At 42.2% G+C, this 18,509-nt stretch overlaps 1 protein-coding gene across 4 annotated transcripts in view; it reads right to left on the reverse strand.

The window, feature by feature from the left end:
* ORC5 (origin recognition complex subunit 5) overlaps window positions 1-18,509 on the reverse strand; it is a 202,680-nt gene that overhangs the window by 37,532 nt on the left and 146,639 nt on the right. The window lies entirely within an intron of this gene.

Consider the following 18,509-nt stretch of genomic DNA (forward strand, 5'->3'; position numbering starts at 1 on the left):
AGGGAATAAATATGGAGGACTGCATGGGGCACAGTTGCCCTGCACACTCACTCACATGGCCTGACTGCATGGATCATCCAGCCATGGAGTCGTTCAAGCTGTTCCTGGACTTCAACACAGATTACCACCGAGGGGAATCAAGCTGTGGTGTGGGTGGAACAGGAGCCAGTACTCTTGCAGCCATCAGTGACAGGAGCCACTCAAATAGTTCTTTGTGTGGAGCTCTGTCATCCTACCCTAGCTACCATGCCTATTCCAGGAACTGCAAAGCAAATACCTGCTCCCATGCTGCAGCCCTGTCCTCAAGCTGCATAGCCTTCCTACTGGCCTCTCAGTATGCCCTTCCGCTAGCTTTGTCTTTGGTACTAGGCCTGCTTGTTGGCCCTGTCCAAAACTTCAACCAGCAGTTCATCAGAGAAACAATTCCCCTTGGAAAGGTCCGCAAAGATGTGGTGACCTAGGCTTCTGCTGCATTGTGAGCGAGCCGTGAAGATATTGCAGCCAGTAAAGGTTGAGGGGCCTGGAACAGGACAAGACACAGAGGATTTATGACAGGTTGGATGCGTGGCCCCCCCTGGGATGCCACCTGATGTGCTGGGGTTTCACTGAGCCCACCTGCTCCACTAACCTGGGCTCCCTCTCCCTGTTTTGCTGAATCAGGTTCTCCGGCCTCTGGCAGCACACACACACAGGTATGGATACACCAGCTGTAGAATCACACAGAGTCTGCAAGCAGCTCTCTATTGGAAGATTCAGCTCGGAAATTGCCCAGCACTCAAGTGCACACCCCCTTTGGGGAGTAAACCAAAATAATATTGTCTTGCACTGCATAGAAAAGTCTGCACAGCGCAAGCTCATAAAAATTCACCCTCCCCCTCAATGTGGAGAGAGATATGCACAGCTTCTTGCCCCCTCCCCACCAATATAAATTGCATAAATTGGATTATATTATAACAAGAAATAAGTTTATTAACTATAAAAGGTAAATTTTAAGTGATTATAAGGGATAGCAAACACAACAAAACAGATTACTAAGCAAAAAACAAAACATGCATACTAAGCTTAAGATCTTAAAGAGACTGGTTTCAAGAAGTAATTTCTCACCCTAAATGTTGCTTTTGGGCCGGTTGCAGAAATTCTTGAAGGTTAGCTACCCTGCTTGCAGCTTAAATCATCAGACACCATATTCACAGACCAGATCCCTTTTCCAGCCTGGGTTCAGTACTCCTCCCCCTTTCCCTTTGTCCTTGTTCCTTAGGTGTTTCCAGCAGTCATCCTGGGTGGGGATTCAGTGAAGAGTGAACCAAGTTCAACTTACACCCCAGCCTTAAATAAGATTTACATAAGGTGGGAATCTTTTGTTTCCTAGTCGTGACCTCTCCGTCCTTTTAGTGGAAAACTACTAGAAGTCCAAGATGGTGTTTAGTACCAAGTGACATGACCACATGACCTAATAGTGTCATGACTTGTGACAATACTGGGTGGTTACAGAGCAACATACCTACAAGGAGGGTAATGTGAGGTTATTATTTCTAACAAACAGGAATGCCCTAGCAAAAATGTGCACTATGTACCTTTCCAGAGATTTGTATGTAGATGGCACAGGAGTTTGTTGCAGTATGTCTACACACAATGCCCCCATGTATGTTGCCATGTTGGCTATTTTGCTGCTGAACTGCATGGCCAATATCTAATCTGCTGACTATTGCTGCCCCTTTTGGGAACCTAACCTGCTTTGCAAGATTTTCTCTTCTCCTGAAGATTTGTATTTTTTAGTATTTCCCCCCATATGTATAATTTTGCATTTGTTCAGGTTAAACTTTTTTTTTTTTTTTTTTGCTATTTTAAGCTTGGTCCCTCTGTATCAATTCTTTATGCTAGTGATGGTTGCAATACCACACAATTTAAGGAGCATCTGTAAATATCAATATGTTATTAGCACCCTTTTCCAGATTATTCCTGTAAGTATTAAATAAGACTAGGCTTAGTGTCAATAACCGTCGTGCTGCACTGGCCAACACCAAATTCAATGAATAGCTTTTTGTTACTGCCTTTTTCAATCCTTGTAAGAATGCTCATATCCACGCCAATTTGAATTAACTTTTCAAGACAGACACACAAACAAATGCTTTCCCAAACTCCAGATATTTTGTACCATCCCCATCCCCACTAAGTGTTTATTTCTGCCATAAAAATCCACTGAGTATGTCTGACACCGTTGGTTCTTTATAAGCTGATGCTGTTTAGAATAATTTTCCTGTTATCCTCTAGACATTTATGGATTTTCAAATATATGTTCTATTATGTTGTTACTAGAGACTGAAGTTAAAATGTCTTTGAATAGTAATTGCCAGGATCTCACTCGGGAAAAAAAAAATCTGTACACTTTTGCTTTAACAATCCTCATGCAATGTCCCAGTTATTATAGCATGTCTTACTATATTAGTTAGCACATCTCTCTAAATCCACACTAAGCCACCCTACTTGTTTGAGTAATCAACCTGTTATGTCTTGTCTTTTAGCCTGTAAGCTATATGGGGCAGGGAATGTCATTTAATATCTTTGCACAGCATATTGTGACTCCACACTGGTTTAAGGCCTTTAGGCATTATGGCAATATAAATGCTAAATAAATATATAAATATTTGTATAACACCACAACTCTACATGATGCTTTACAGAGATTTTTTAAAGTGACACAGGCACTGCTGCAAAGAGCTTAAAATCTAAAGCTCTGATCCTGTAAACTCTGCCATATCTGCAAGCCCCTCTGCTTGTTTGGAGTCTCATTGGCTTCACTGGGGCTCCACAAAGGTGCAGGAGTCTGTGTGCGTGGGGCAGTCTGCAAGAGTGGATCCTAAATTAGAAGACCATCTTTATACTCTACAGAAGACATACTGGGGCTTTAAAAAATAAAAACCAGAGTCATTTTATAGGGAATGAATTATAAAATTTAATATTTTTAAGTAGAACTTAAGGCAGGGTAAGCGGGAGGAGCGGACAGCAATATAAGGGCAGAAGTCAGAAAAAAAGGGGGTTTGGAAGAAGGAGAGCAAGGATCTTTGGGATAGGTTTTCTGTGACTTACAAAAAAGTAACTGGTTCAGGAAGTTCATTAACTAATGAAACCCTAATACACTGGAATGTATGCCAATACTAACTGGGCTTACTGATTTATATACAACATATTTCTTTTTCCAGTATTCTCTTACTTACTTTTTATCTATAACTTTTCTGTCAAGCTCTTCATTACTTTCTAATTTTCCCTCCTACTTTTCCCTGTTTTTCTTATAAAATACCAGTATTAGGGAGGAAAATGCAGTTCAGTGGCTCAGTCATTTTAGAATTGTAATGAATTTAATCTCTCTCTTTTTTTTATTAATGGACCTACTTTCTCTTTAGCATTTCTTCTTCCTTTGATAAATTGGAAAAACCCTTTTAATTCCTTCAATAACTTTGGGAAACATTAACTGATTTGCTTTTCTGCTGCCTGTATCTTTACACTGCAAGACTTCGGTGATTGGATATAGGGTTTCACTCTACTTTGCTGTTTCCAGTGCAAGGTTTTCTACAGTCAAATCTCGGAGCAGGACCTCATGAAATCACATGGGTCACTTATTTTCCAGTGAAGCAGTAACCGGTTTCTTGGAATGGTTAGATATGGGTATTGGAGTCAAAGGAACTGAAATCTACCCCTGTTCTTCAATCAATCCTTTTGGCCTTGGGCAAATCACCACCTCTCTGTGCCTCCATTTATTCACCTGTAATATGGAAATAATACATAGCTACCTCACAGAGTGATGCAAGGATCAATTAATGCTTATAAGATACTTTGAGATCCACTAATGAAAGGCACTGTAGAGATACGAATTATTTGTTAAATCAAAGTGTCTTTTAGGAAGCAGCACTCTTTTCCACACTCAAGGATTTTAACTGCACCCTTCAAAGTAGGTTAAAGGTTGTAGATTTCTGAAACTGCTCTCGTGAGAGCCTTGGATGCAGAGGTGCAGCTTCCCATTGTGACCTTCTGAAATCTAGGAGAGTAGAGAACTGAGCCAGCTCACTCTGCTTCCCCGTGTTCGGGTACCCTCAACACCTGGAACTTGTTAGGTCTCAAAGGAGCTGGTCAAAAGTGTTTCACGATTGACTGTATGAGACATTTGCTGAGAGCACTAGGAGTATGGGATATGGAAGTATTTCCACTGTCCATGGCAAGGAGATCATTTACAACTACATCCCAATCATTACCCTCCCTGTGTCATAACTGGGTCTAAAACAAGACTGGGAATGGTCCAGGAAGGTGAAAATAACCAAAACTTTAGCCAGGAAGGGTAGACTGGTGATGGCTGGCTAGCTCAGCTATGTCAAATGAGGTTTTTCAAGGTATTAACTGCACTATTTTGTGTGGGAGAATGCTTTCTTCAAAGGATGCATTTATTATTTCTGTAGCCAAGGCCTCAAACATTCTTGGCTACCTGTCAGAAGCCTGTTAGCCAAGCCAGCCAGAAGATCAGAGTCATATGCGGATGCACAGATTTCCTTTAAGTATTTCAAGGATGTCTTAAGGCTTGTCTACATGGTGCATTACTCCACACTATAGGAGTATAAATTCTAGTGCACATTAGCAGTCATGCACTAACTGGCCTATGTGGATTCTGCTGGTGCACACTGAAAGTTTTCTAGTGCACATTAATATAGTACTTTTTGAAACAGGACCACATTAATGTGTACTAGGGAAATTTTAGTGCATGCCAGCAGGTCCAAATGGGCCATTTTGTGTGCAACACACTCATGTGCATTAGATTTTACATCCTTCTAGGGTGGACAAAGGCACTATATAGACAAACTCTTCACTTGCAAGTGGGCCAGAACCTGAGAAGGAATGTGTTGTGCCAGTGACCATGTGCACCACCCTCATATCCTAAGATTTGTAAAGGTCATTCTGGATTTGCATAATCTTTTCTTTGAAATATGTCTGCAATTCCTCCTGACAAGTGATGCTGGTGCCTAAGGGTGCATTGTGGGTCCTGAGTTGGTTGACACTACAAAATAGATCTCCAGGGTATGACTTAGAGACTGCTGTAATGGAGGAAATATGGATCTTCTGGCCTCCTCAGTGGCTAGGGATTACAATGGAAGGAAATCCTTGAGTTAGAATTGGTCCGACTTTGCCTATGTTTTTCTCCATCTGCTCTGAAGCGTCTTTCATTTGTACTTCCTCTGTATCAGGACAGTAAAAATTCTGTAACAAAACATCTTGATACTACCATTGGTGGATGCAATATAAAAATCTAGATAGATAAAAATGGTAACCTTAAATATAATGCTACTTCTAAGTATAAGAAGTATACAATCTACATTTGTGAAAGGTCTTAATACTCTCATTCCACTAAGTTACATTGAACACTATCTCAACAAAATTAAAAGTGCAATTAGAAATCTGCTCTACGTGGTGTTATTATCTTTTTACCCTTGCCCTGCTCTATAAGTACGTTTAAAAAAAAAATAGGTTACACCAAAGAGTAAGTCAAATGTGGGCCTTAGTTTTTAAAAGCTCCTCAACCTGGCCTCTGATGGTGTGAGTGTAATTTTGCATTCACAAAAAGTTGAATCCATTTAAACAGCTAATGACCTAATTTATGGACAAAACAATACATAGCTACATGCTCTGAATAACATCAAGAAAACCAGAGGCTGCTTCTCAAAATCAGGCCTTTGGGAACAAGATTTTAGACAAAATTACTCATGTGCAAGGTGTTATGAAAATCATATTCAACATACATTGCTCCCTTCAACAAAGAAGTTTTTAAAACTTGTGCTAATTGCAATCTATTTTTGGATGCTTATGATAATTAAATGTTGAAGGGTTATTGATTCAATCTGTCATAAGGAAACAAGATATTAAGATTTTTAAATTAAAATAAGCACCTCAGGAGTATTTGACCTAAATACTTTTGAAATATTGAAAAGACATTTTATCGACAAGGCTAGACAAACAATAAAGTATGTGGGAGTTTGACATGTGAGTCTTCTTTAAAAATGACTATTTAAAAACATTATAAGAGTTCCATATTTCTGATCTTTCAAGATTTCCAACTCAAATTATCAAATGTGCTCAATTTACAAGTAAAAATATGATTTTTCCCCCTCATTACCACTCCTGCAAAAGTCACCCTGAAATTCAAGTTGGATTCTTGCGAATCCAGAGCCCATCACCAGAAACAAAGAGTCACTGGCCACATTCTGACTTCAGTTCTACTGTACAACCTCAGTGTCTTCAAAGTTTGCCCTCAGTAACACCTGTGCAACCTCACTCTGCTGGAAAGGTGTAACAGAGGACAGAATTTGACCCTATATTTGTTTTGACTATACACAGGACAGCAAACACACACTGTTCTGATGGCTTGCAGTAATATTAAAATAAGTTAAAAAAATAGGAACTGGTGTCACTTAAGTAAGCAGGTATGACTTTGTATATATATATATGGATCAAACCTGTTAAAGAGGTGACATTTTTACATAGTGTTTATATAGCAGAATTAGACTTTAAAAGGTTATGTTAACTCATGGAAGGTGCCACATTATTCATCAATGAATGCAGATCATACTATGAATTACAAGAGAAACTTGTTATAAAGTTGAATATAAATACTAGAAAATTCAATAAAGCTTATTCCATAGCTCACAACTCACGACAAGATGTGCACACATGCTTTCATTTATATTATTTCAGCTTGTGTTTAACTTCAACAAACAAATGAGACTAATAAGAATTTCCCCAGATTTACCTATGCATTTCTACATAAAACACCAACTAGAATTAGTTTTGGTATGTGATGTTAGAGTAAGCAAATCCTGTTAGAAATTTTCATTTACAAAACCTGGACATTTAGGCCCACATTCCAATACCCTTATTCATACTGAGTAGTATTCTCAGACAGGGCTAGACTGTAGTCCCCTCTGCACAGTGACACACCATACCACCAATTCCTGGACATGGGGAGTAGCAGGTTCTGCAAAGCCACTACATCCCCACTTCACACAAGTGAGTAGAAAGGGGAAGAGCCTTGAACCACCCTCCCAACATGTCCAAGACCATATTGATGCTGGTGCATCACAGATAATAATCTGTGCCGGGTTTAAATGTCCATTTACTCCTTTCCTAGAGCAGTGGGAAGACAAGGAGGTGACTCTGGGAGTCACAATCTTCCTCCTGGACTGCTCCGAAGCTATGTCACAACATTGTCCCTTACTACAATCACATTGCAAACTCATTAGTCTATCCCTAAGTGATTAGTTTCATGATAATCAATAAGAACAGACGCTCTGGAATATGACTTTTATTAAAGGCATATATGTAAACTGCAAGTAGTTTAAATTTATAATATAATATAAATTAAGAATAAATAACCTTTATTCCATATGTACTAATAAGCCATGAAATAGTAACATTTTAACCTTCATCTTCCCTTAAATACATATGTTGCATGTAATTACAGAAATTATCCTTTAAAAATCCTTCTCAAATTAAAACATAGAAAAATAATCAAAGAACTATCAAACAGTTTTCCATCATTTTCTTTGTTTCCCCCCCCCCTTTAAAATGAGGCTTTATCATCAGATAAATAAGCATAAAACATCTGTCAGCACCTTATTTTAAAAAATTGTTCTTCAACACTTTCCTAATTCAGTTTCTGTGGTCATTTAATACAAAGATTAAATTTTGCTAGTCATATCACAGATAATTTTGGTTACTGAACTACTGTACTTTATCTAGGGAAAATGTGATTTCAAGCATTTAGTTCAAGTACTTTTGTTCCACAGAGAATTTAGCAGATGAACAAGATGAGTGATGACTTTGTGATGTTTAGTTACCCAATAAAGTTACCTGAATGTGCAATGCCCAGCGAATTTAGTTAGTTGCAGCATCCAGTTGCAGCCGGATCCACAAGATTTGAATGGGAAGAACGGAATTTTGTAATACATTTCACTGTCTGGCTAGGCTGAAAGGAGGACAGGAGACACTGGATGTGGTTTAATTAGGACACAATTTTATTCTTAAATATCTAGGAGTACCTAACAGATTCATAGATTCTAGGACTGGAAGGGACCTCGAGAGGTCATCGAGTCCAGTCCCCTGCCCGCAGGCAGGACCAAATACTGTCTAGACCATCCCTGATAGACATTTATCTAACCTACTCTTAAATATCTCCAGAGATGGAGATTCCACAACCTCCCTAGGCAATTTATTCCAGTGTTTAACCACCCTGACAGTTAGGAACTTTTTCCTAATGTCCAACCTAGACCTCCCTTGCTGCAGTTTAAACCCATTGCTTCTTGTTCTATCCTTAGAGGCTAAGGTGAACAAGTTTTCTCCCTCCTCCTTATGACACCCTTTTATATACCTGAAAACTGCTATCATGTCCCCTCTCAGTCTTCTCTTTTCCAAACTAAACAAACCCAATAAAAGTGTACAGTGCAGGTAATTCCATAATCATTTCAATATATAGATGGAGGGCTTCTGTCAGTCATCCCCCTTACCCATCCTGGTCCCCAGCCAACCTGCTGCTGGCACCTCACAATTCCCCCCTCAACTGAAGGTTAAGGGGAGCTATAAAGGAGGGGGCTGGCTCCCGGCATACCAGTTATAGGTGCCCCGAACCCACCCTGTTTCTCTTCCTTTAAAGAATAACTCCTCTAAGTCCTTTACCAATCCATTTGATCTTATCACTGTATCTCTTTTCTATAGAGTACCTGCACTAGACATCCACTCCATATTTACGTAACAAGTTGCAACATCATAGCCTAACTCCCCCTTCATGTTTGCACCAACTAAGCCCCCACCCCTGAACCCGTATGGGGAAGGCTGAAAAAAACCACTTTGCCTTGGTGGGGAAAAAACCCCAGCCCGCCAAGAAAGGCGTAACCAGCTCAATGACCACAGTGGATCCTGACAAAACCCAGTATTTCACAACTTCCATGGGTGGGAGGGTGAAAGCTGTTCCGCCTGGGCCAGGTAAAAGAGGGCTTTTCCTGCACCAGCATGGTCCTATGTATTCCCCCCTCTCTTCCGGTCACCTGAGGGTGGGGAATCGGTGAGCATCCCCATGTTGACGGGGTCTGCAGCTGCAGCTGAGTCACTCCCTGTCTCTCTAGCTCTTAAAGGGGCACAGGCCTTTTCCAAAAAACAAGACAATGCCCCCTACAGCTTAATTGGCAGGTCAATAGCAAGTCAAGAGGCACAGTATACAAAGGTCAAAAAAAAATTTTAAGTGGATACAAACAAAATAGTTGGGATACTCCAAATTAAAACCACTTTTGTAAAGTTATCTTGCTATACAAAAGCAATTTATAAAAACAGATTAGTTAATAATCATAGAATATACACATCTTCTGTATCATCACAAATGCTTCACAGCTGAACAGAGTCTAAAGTACAAGTAACATATGAAGATGCTACACTATGCAATATTCATAGATAATGTAGGATTGGGTTTAAATTGCATAGAAGGGCCAACACTCAGTGGTCCTGAGTGTTGGATAGATGTCCCTTTTTATTTCTATATGTAAAATCTATAAGTAAGTATTCCAGGCTCAAAAAAAAAAACCCACAACAACCCAAAAAACAAAAAGACCAGAGAAAGTGGATAGTTATAGGGAAAGATTTTAAAATGAGATGGGCGATTTTGGGTCTCAATTTTTGGATGCCCAACTTGAGACACCATAAAAAGACCTAATTTTCAGAAAGCACTGAGCTCCTGAAAATCTTAAAGATCTGAAGTTGGGGAGGTGAAGTGTGGGGACAGAGAGAATTACTGAAGGCTTCCACATACATAATTTTTTTTTTTTTACTTCCAGATATAACTAACGAGACAATGATTTGGTCAGATTTGAGTTTGTGGAATTTAGAAATTGTAAAGAAGGGTATTACTATAAATCAAAAGGAAATAAAAGCTTCAATTGGAGTTTGAGTAGTGGCGAGGTAAAGAATCAAATGCAACCAACTAAGAGTGATAATACAGTTTACATATTTGCCTGTTTGGGGCCAAGCAGAGGGATGGAGACAAGCCTGCATTCAGAATAAAGTCAAACATCAAAGTTGCTAACAGGGGAGGATGAAATAAATCCAGAGCACAGAGGAAAATAAAGTGAGTGAAGTTGTGTTCAAGAGTATTTGTTTTACCAATTAGCAGCACAACCTTTTTTGGAGTCGCTAGCATAAGAGAAAGTTCTGACAGAATCATGAGCTGATGGGTATGAAGCACACAGAGGGTGAGGTGTAAATAAAACTGTGATGGAAACATTGAAGATTTGGTTATTGTCTGCACTTAAGTGAAATCCGCATTCGGAAAACAAGTTGTTAAAAGTAATACAATAAAAGTGGTACAGGGCCCAAAGGATGGACTCCAGGATTGGGGCTGGGAGTAACCATGACGACACAACACAATGAAAAGACCTAGAGATAGAAAAGTGCCCTCTCTCAGTCATCTGAGCAATCTGAGTTGAAGATAGATCATAACAGAGTGACAATCTGAAGATTACAAAGGCATGGGTAACTGTGGCAAGGTCGACATTGGAGAGAAATGGTCACACAATCACCACACCAAACAAAGGTGAACATTTCAGGAGCAGCTGGGGTTTCACAGGAACAAAGAGAATTTCACTGAGAAAACACAGATAGACACCTTGATAACAGGGGAATACACTAACCCTTCCATGCTTTCTAGATTCTCTCTCAAAAATCTACATCACCTTTATGCTACCTGGATTAAGTCTCTAACAGTTTCTTTTCATCTAAGCCTCTCTCTCTGCCTGGCACTTGGCAAAAGACACTATCTTGGTCTGATGAAAAACTGCACATCACTGCAAGCTGATAACACCACATCCCAACACCTATTTCCTTTGTAGCCTTACATATGTGCTGAACGTAATGGATGAAGAATTCCACAACACTACCTTTTGAAATTTCTCTGATAGGAGGAAACAAAACCATTCAAGTGTTATTTCATCCATCCCTGCCAGGATCTGCATTACAGTTGTAAACTCTAGTCAGTGGTATTAATCAGCTGACTGATTCAAAAGAATCTGCCTGGATGCCTAACTTTTGTCCATTAGGAGGCGACCAATCACGAAACAGACAAAGCGCTCTCTGGATCACACACTAGGGGCTGGTCTACACTTAGTCCGGACTTCGGACTAAGGTACGCAAATTCAGCTACGTTAATAACGTAGCTGAATTCGAAGTACCTTACTCCGGACTTACTGTGGTCCAGACGCGGCCGGAAGTCTCCCCCCGTCGACGCCGCGTACTCCTCTCGGCGAGCTGGAGTACCGGCGTCGATTGTGAGCACTTCCGGGATCGATCCGGGATCGATTTATCGCGTCTTAACCAGACGCGATAAATCGATCCCAGAACATCGATGGCGTGCCTCCGGACCAGCCGGTAAGTGAAGACTAGGCCTAGTTGAAACCCAAAAACCAGAGGGAGTTTGATCTAGCAGTGCCTTACAATCACTTTCTCAACAGCACAACAGCGAGCTCATCAGTGTCAGGAGTTGGTTTCTTGAGTAAGGAGCTACACACTACTCCCTTTGGGGCATGCAGCAGCCTGCCATCTTTTAAAGAGGCATTAAAATATTTCTCCATTTGATTTTACTATTTAAGTGCAAAGCTACCTCAGCACAACTAGTGATCCAAATTAAACCGGGGTGGAGATGGTATTTGTCTTCATAGATCTGACCCCACAAAAGCAGCAAATATAGTCAGAATCTGATCAGTTTTATCTTTGGAGTAGATTGGCGCTAAAATTGACATATTTGCATCTCAAAAACAATTTTATAAAGAGACAAACCCTTGGTAATTGAAGCTATAAGACACTTTTCAGCATTAAAAAGATAAACAGCACAAACTTTGGCGCAGAGGAGACCTACCTCTCTTTCTAAGAAAATGTTCTGAACTTATTTTATAAACAGAGAAATTGTGTAATATGAGTGCTACCATGGTAACAATTCACTTATTGAACAACAAAGATAAAATAATTATACAAAACCTTCATAACAATCAAATACTTGTGGTAGATTCAGTGCTACCCTTCCTGTGTCCCCCTCAGTATTTTTTATTTTTCAGAAAAAAATCTGTCTACTCTTCACATTATAGCAGGTCAGGCATTTTACTTGTCTCCCTCCTTCCTCTTTGTGTATTGTACACCTTGTGGGTGCATGATATGGATGGACCCCTTATTTGCAAAGGAAAAAAAGGATTAGTGAATCAGAAAAGCTTTTCCCCCTCCTGAGTTAAGTACAGAAGACTCGTGTGTAAATGGTTCATGCATTTAAAAATCAATCAATCAATCAACCCTTAAGGCAAGAACAGCACATTTATTATTCATTCAGTATACTCAAAATACATATGGTAAGTCAAAAGTTGTTTATCTTCAAACAAATATAAACTAAAACTGATTTTTCTATTCTGATTTCCTTCTGTCTGCATATTATGCATATATTTATTTATATATAAAATATACATATACCTGGAACCATGATATTTTCAAAGAATTCCATAGGATTTAGCCATACAAATCCAATTAACAGAAATAGAAGTTGTGTGGCTAAATCTCTGCACCACTTTGAAATGTTAGGAACAGCAGAGAGGTAACAGAAAGAGTGTAAATGTTATACAAATCTCAGTTTTCCCATGGAGAGGTACAAATAGCATGAAGACATTAACAGGATGGCAATAAACAAGTCTATGTGCATCTCTTTCACGTACAGCAGCCCATTAGTTCAGCACACAAGAACTTCCACTGAGTTCTACTTCAACAAAAAGAACTCTGCTAAAGATTAGTTAGGAAAAACATTTCCATGTATCTATTGTGGAGACAAGCTAGTTAAAAATAAAACTGGGTTCCAACTGTAAGCCTAATTTTGACCCCCATTTAATTGCACTTGCACTAAATGTATCTGCCTGAAATTATACATACATTATACTTCCAGAAAAAAAAATATCCTAATGTTCAGTTTGAGGATAATTAGACAAGGCATTTGAGATAAGGGTTTAAAAAAAAAAAAAAAAAAAAAAAAAAAGAAAGAAAGGAGGTGATTTCACTTGGAAAAAAGATTTTCCCAACTTTTTTGGCTCACTTCAAAAAGGCTTGGCCTAAAAACAAACTTATTTTTATCCATTTTTGTCTTGGCAAAGAGGAGTTTGACTGGTTTGTGGAGGATTTCAGTGGAATTCTTTCATTATTAAGTACAGTTTATGCACATATTATGGGCTCTGTATGATTCTTAACTCTGCATGCAGTCTTTTATGGAGACTGAGTTCTCCAAACAGTGCATAAGTGTCCTGCTCTGACATACAGTTCTCTCTGAAGCACACTTTGCAATGGTATACATTAGGAACCCTGGAAGAGGAGGTTAGCTACTTGTAACTGGAGATTCTTCAAGATGTGTGATCCCTATCTGAGCGTTATGCGCATGCGCCAAAGCTTTTTAAAATAGTATTGCTCGGCAGTCTGCACATGTGCCCGTGGTTTTGCCTGAGGCAATAAAGGGCGTGTGCGCAGACCTCCGAGCCATACTACTTTGAAAACCTCTGGCTCTAGGTGCATGCACATAACCCTCAGTGGAATAAAGATAGGGACCACACATCTTGAAGAACCTCCAGTTACAGGTAAGTAACCCCATCTCCTCCTCCTCAAGTGATGGCCCATATTGTATTCTACTGAGGGTGATTGACAAACATTTCCTAGATAGCAGAAGGGTGGGAGGAAGATGGCAGAACTGTAGAACGGAGGACTGCTGTGCCAAATGAGGTATCTGTCGCAGAATCAATGTATTAGAGCACAGTGAGAGGAAAAGGTGTGTACCGAACTCAACGTGGCCGCCTCACATATGTCTGCAAGGCGCTCATTGTGGAGCGTGGCTGGGTTAATGCTTGCATTCTCGTGGAATAGGCTCATATCCCACCTGGTGGGGAGCGCCCTGACAATTGATAGCAGCGTGTAATGCACTCTGAGACTCACTGAGAGACTCTCTGGGTGGAAATAGCCTGTCCCTTAATTCTCTCCGCTATGGCGACAAATAGCCTGGGAGACTTCCGGAATGGCTTCACCTTGTGTAGGTAAAAGGCTAGGGCCCTACACACATTGAGAGAATGAAGCCGCTGTTCCTCATTAGAGGCATGTGATTTTGGTAAGGAGGTAGACAGATGTATGGGTTGGTGGAGGTGGACTTGGAAACCATCTTTAGCAGAAACCTGGGTTGCAGTTGCAGTGAGACCTTGTCTTTATGGAATGTGGTGAAAGGGCGTTTGCTATCATGGCTCCCAGCTCACCAACCCTCCTCGCTGAGATAATGGTAACAAGGTAAGCGACTTATACAGAGAGAGGACGGGTCATGAGGCCAGCGGTTCAAAGGAAGAGGTCATTAAAGAGGTATGGACTAGGTTGAAGTCCCATTGGGGAGCAACAGGCTGAATGGGTGGATATTTATGTAAAAGGCACTTCAATAATCCGGTGGTCAAGGGGTGGGTAAAATCAAATGCCCTTCCATTGGAGGGTGGAAAGCACTAATGGCAGGTGCATGAATTCTGTTACAGCTGAGAGAGAGAGTCTCGAGGTTTTCAGGTAGAGGAAATAGTCTACGAGCATGGGGATGCCCACAGCTTCGGGGGAAAGACCTTACTGTTGGGCCCAGGAGGTGAAGCATGTCCATTTGGCTTGACAGGATCGCCTCGTGGAATCCTTTCAGCTACTGGAGAGGACATCTTGTGCTGCCACTGAGCATTATCATGCTAATGGAGGTGTCCATCCAAAAACAAAGCTATCAGGTGTAGTGTCCATGGATCTGGATGCCTAAGTCTGCTGTTGTGTTATGTCAGCAGTTTCAGAAATGTCTGGAGTGGGAGTGGAGGTTGTTTCAACATGCAGAGAAGAGGGAACCAGAATTGGCGAGGCCAGAATGGAGCGATCAGAATTACTGTAGCTTTCTCCTGCCAGAGTTTGTGGAGGACGTGGGGCAGGAGTGGTACAGGGGGAAGGTATAGTTCGTCCGGTCTGACCAATTGATGACCGCGGGTTTGCCCAGTGACTGGGCACCGAGTTCTCCTCTGAAGCAATACTGACTTGGTGCTGATGTGTGATGCAGAGAGGTATCTGATTGGTGTACCCCAGCGACCAATTGCAGAGATCTTTATCATGTTGTACGACTTCCATTCATGGTCAGTTGAAAAGTTCCTAGAGAATCTGCAATGATATTCTGGATGCCAGGCAGATAGGCTCCTGACTAAAGGATATGATGTGCAATGTACCATTCCCAGAGGTGAACCACCTCCAAACACACCACTGGGGACCTCGTGCCCCCTTGTCTGTTTATGTACTATACTGTGCTGATGTTGTCTGACATGACAAGGACGTGGCGATAGCACATAGCTGGTAAGAACACCTGGCATGCTTTGCATACTGCCAGAAGTTCTAGTATGTTTATGTGCATCCTGGCTTCTTGCATGGTCCAGGTGCCGTGTGTCATGTGATCTCCAATTTGAGCACCCCATTTTGTGAGTGACACATCTGTTGAAACTGTCCTGGTCAGTGAGGATGGGAGGAAGGGCATTGCCTGGAGCAGACTTGTAGTGGGTCTGTCCACCACCAAAGAGAAGAGATGACCTCCAGTGGAATGTTGAGTATGGCGTCCATGGATTGGTGCCTGGAGAATAGATTCTTTGCAGCCTTAACTATATAGCGAAGGTGCAGGTGGGCAAAGGGCATGACATATGTGCACACCACCACATGCCCTAGAATGGAAAGGCAGGTCCTGTCCATGACTGAAGGGTTGGAGATTGCCAGGGCTATTTGGTCCAGTAGGTTCTGGAATCTGTTCTGTGGCAGATAAGCTCAGGTGGAGGTCACGTGAATGCAAGCTTCTACGAATTCCAGGGACCAAATAGGGTCCAGAGTTGACACGTTGATGCCCACTCCTAGGGTCACAACTGATGCCTGTGGAAGGGCAGGAATTTAACATGGATCTCCCAATGGTCCGGGCTAGCACCCTGACCACTGGACCTCCTTCCCTCTGAGGGGAGCAGTGAGACTTAGTTCAGTTCTTTGGAAAATGTAAAAATGCCCTTCTGTTGCTTCGGTGAGCAGAGAGTAGCCCTAAACAGGGGAGATCAAACATTCCTCTCTATAAACTCAGTTTAGCTGCCTTCACTAGAGCCCTTTGGCAGACAGGACATTGTCAGTGTACACAGGTTCAGAAGATATGGCATGATTTGGAGGGGAAGAATGTACTTGATTTGGCATGATTTGGAGTACTGTGTGCAGTTCTGGTCTCCAATGTTTAAAAAAGATGAACTCAAACTGGAACGGATGCAGAGAAGGGCAACTAAGATGATCAGAGGAATGGAAAACCTGTCGTATGAAAAGAGATTAGAGGAGCTTGGGTTGTTTAGTCTGACAAAGCGAAGGCTGAGGGGGGATATGATTGCTATCTTTAAATATATCAGAGGGGTTAATACAAGGGAGGGAGAGGAATTATTCCAGTTTAGTACTAATGTGGACACGAGAACGAATGGATACAAACTGGCCGGGGGGAAGTTTAGGCTTGAAATTAGACGAAGGTTTCTGACCATCAGAGGGGTGAAATATTGGAACGGCCTTCCGAGGGAAACGGTGGGGGCGACGGACCTGTCTGGTTTTAAGATTAAGTTGGATAAGTTTATGGAGGGAATGGTTTAATGATAAAACATAGTAGCCAAGGAAAACCAAGCAATGGTACATGAACAGCATAATGGCCAACAAGGGTCAGGCTAGAGACTCTTGCCTATATGCTCGGGGTATTACTGATCGCCATATTTGGGGTCGGGAAGGAATTTTCCTCCAGGGTAGATTGGCTGAGCCTCTGGAGGTTTTTCGCCTTCCTCCGCAGCATGGGGCAGGGATCACTAGCAGGAGGGTCCCAGCCGATTGAAGTCACTAAAACACAGGATTGGGGACTTCAACGGTAGAGTCCAGGGAAGGGTCTTGCGGCCTGCAGCATGCAGGGGGTCAGACCAGATGATCATAATGGTCCCTTCTGACCTTAATGTCTATGAGTCTATGAGTCTGTGTCAGAAGTATTTTACAAAGAAAAATAGATAAGGTTCATGGATTAGCACTGGAAATTTTACACTCCGTTGGGCAGGCATGGGCAAACTTTTTGGCCCGAGGGCCACATCTGGATATGGAAATTGTATGGCTGGCCATGAATGCTCATGAAATTGGGGTTGGGGTGCGGGAAGGGGCGAGGGCTCTACCTGGGGGTGCAGGCTCCAGGGTGGGGCGAGAAATGAGAAGTTCAGGGTGCGGGCTGGGGCAGGTGCGCAGGGGGATGATGGCTTCGGCTGGGGAGGAGGGATTTGGGGTGTAGGGACTCTAAGCTGGGAGGAGGATCAGGGCTGGGACAGGGGGTTGGGGAGCGGTGGCTCAGGGGTGCAGGCTCCAGGCAGTGCTTTCCTCAAGTGGCTCCCAGAAGCAGTGGCATGTTCCTGCTCGGGCTCCTACGCAGAGGCGCGGCCAGGCAGCTCTGCTGCATGCTGCCCCGTCCGCAGGCGCCGCCCTTGCAGCTTCCATTGGTCGCGGTTCCTGGCCAATGGGAGCTGCAGGGGCGGTGCTTGAGGTGGGGGCAGCGTGCGGAGCTGAGCTCCCTGGCTGCCCCTACATGTAGGAGCCAGAAGGAGAACATGCCGCTGCTTCTGGGGGCTGCGTGGAGCGGCCCCTGACCTTGCTCCCCAGCTGGAGCGCCAGAGCAAGGCAAGCCCCACATCCCACTCCCCAGCGGGAGCTCGAGGGCCGGATTAAAACGGCTGGTGGGCTGGATGCAGTTTGCCCACCCTGCATTAGGGTATAATCCCTCATGCAACTCTATAGGCTGGCTGACGTTACAAGGGGGATAAATTTGGTCTTAAATAGTTATCATCTTTAGAGCCACTGTTTTAAATCTAAGCAGAACTGGCTCAGCCTCTGTGTGGATTTTTTCAAAAACCTTAACACAAGAAGTCCTGGACAAATACATATATACACATAATTTATGCTTCTTTTGTACTTTTATATTTATACATATACACATATGTATATAGAAACCCTCTCTGTGCAGCACTGAGGGGAACAAAAGAAGCATACACTCCAGGAACTTATAGTCCATAACGAAGAGTTATGTAGACACCACAGTGATAGGTACATTAAAAATACATAACTAGATTGTCAGAGCTGGGTCACGGGCAGCCTGTGGGTACAAAGCGAGCTGTTCACCATGTAGGCTGAAGGTCAGAAAACATTCCAGGGTGAGGCCAGGTCAATACCACAAAGTCAGAGTTCGTTACCAAATTGAAAGCATGAGGTGAGAATCTGGGTTGGGCCAGACCAGGGTCTTTCACTAAGATTACCATTGGTCTTAAGCCAAAGAAAGTTAACCAGAAGTACAGTCAGAAGCCCAGCTTACACGGAGAGCTGGGAGTCTAGGGTCAAGGCAAGTT

The sequence above is a fragment of the Malaclemys terrapin genome, chromosome 1 (genome assembly GCF_027887155.1).
Source record: "Malaclemys terrapin pileata isolate rMalTer1 chromosome 1, rMalTer1.hap1, whole genome shotgun sequence".
In the NCBI taxonomy this organism is placed as follows: Eukaryota; Metazoa; Chordata; order Testudines; family Emydidae; genus Malaclemys; species Malaclemys terrapin.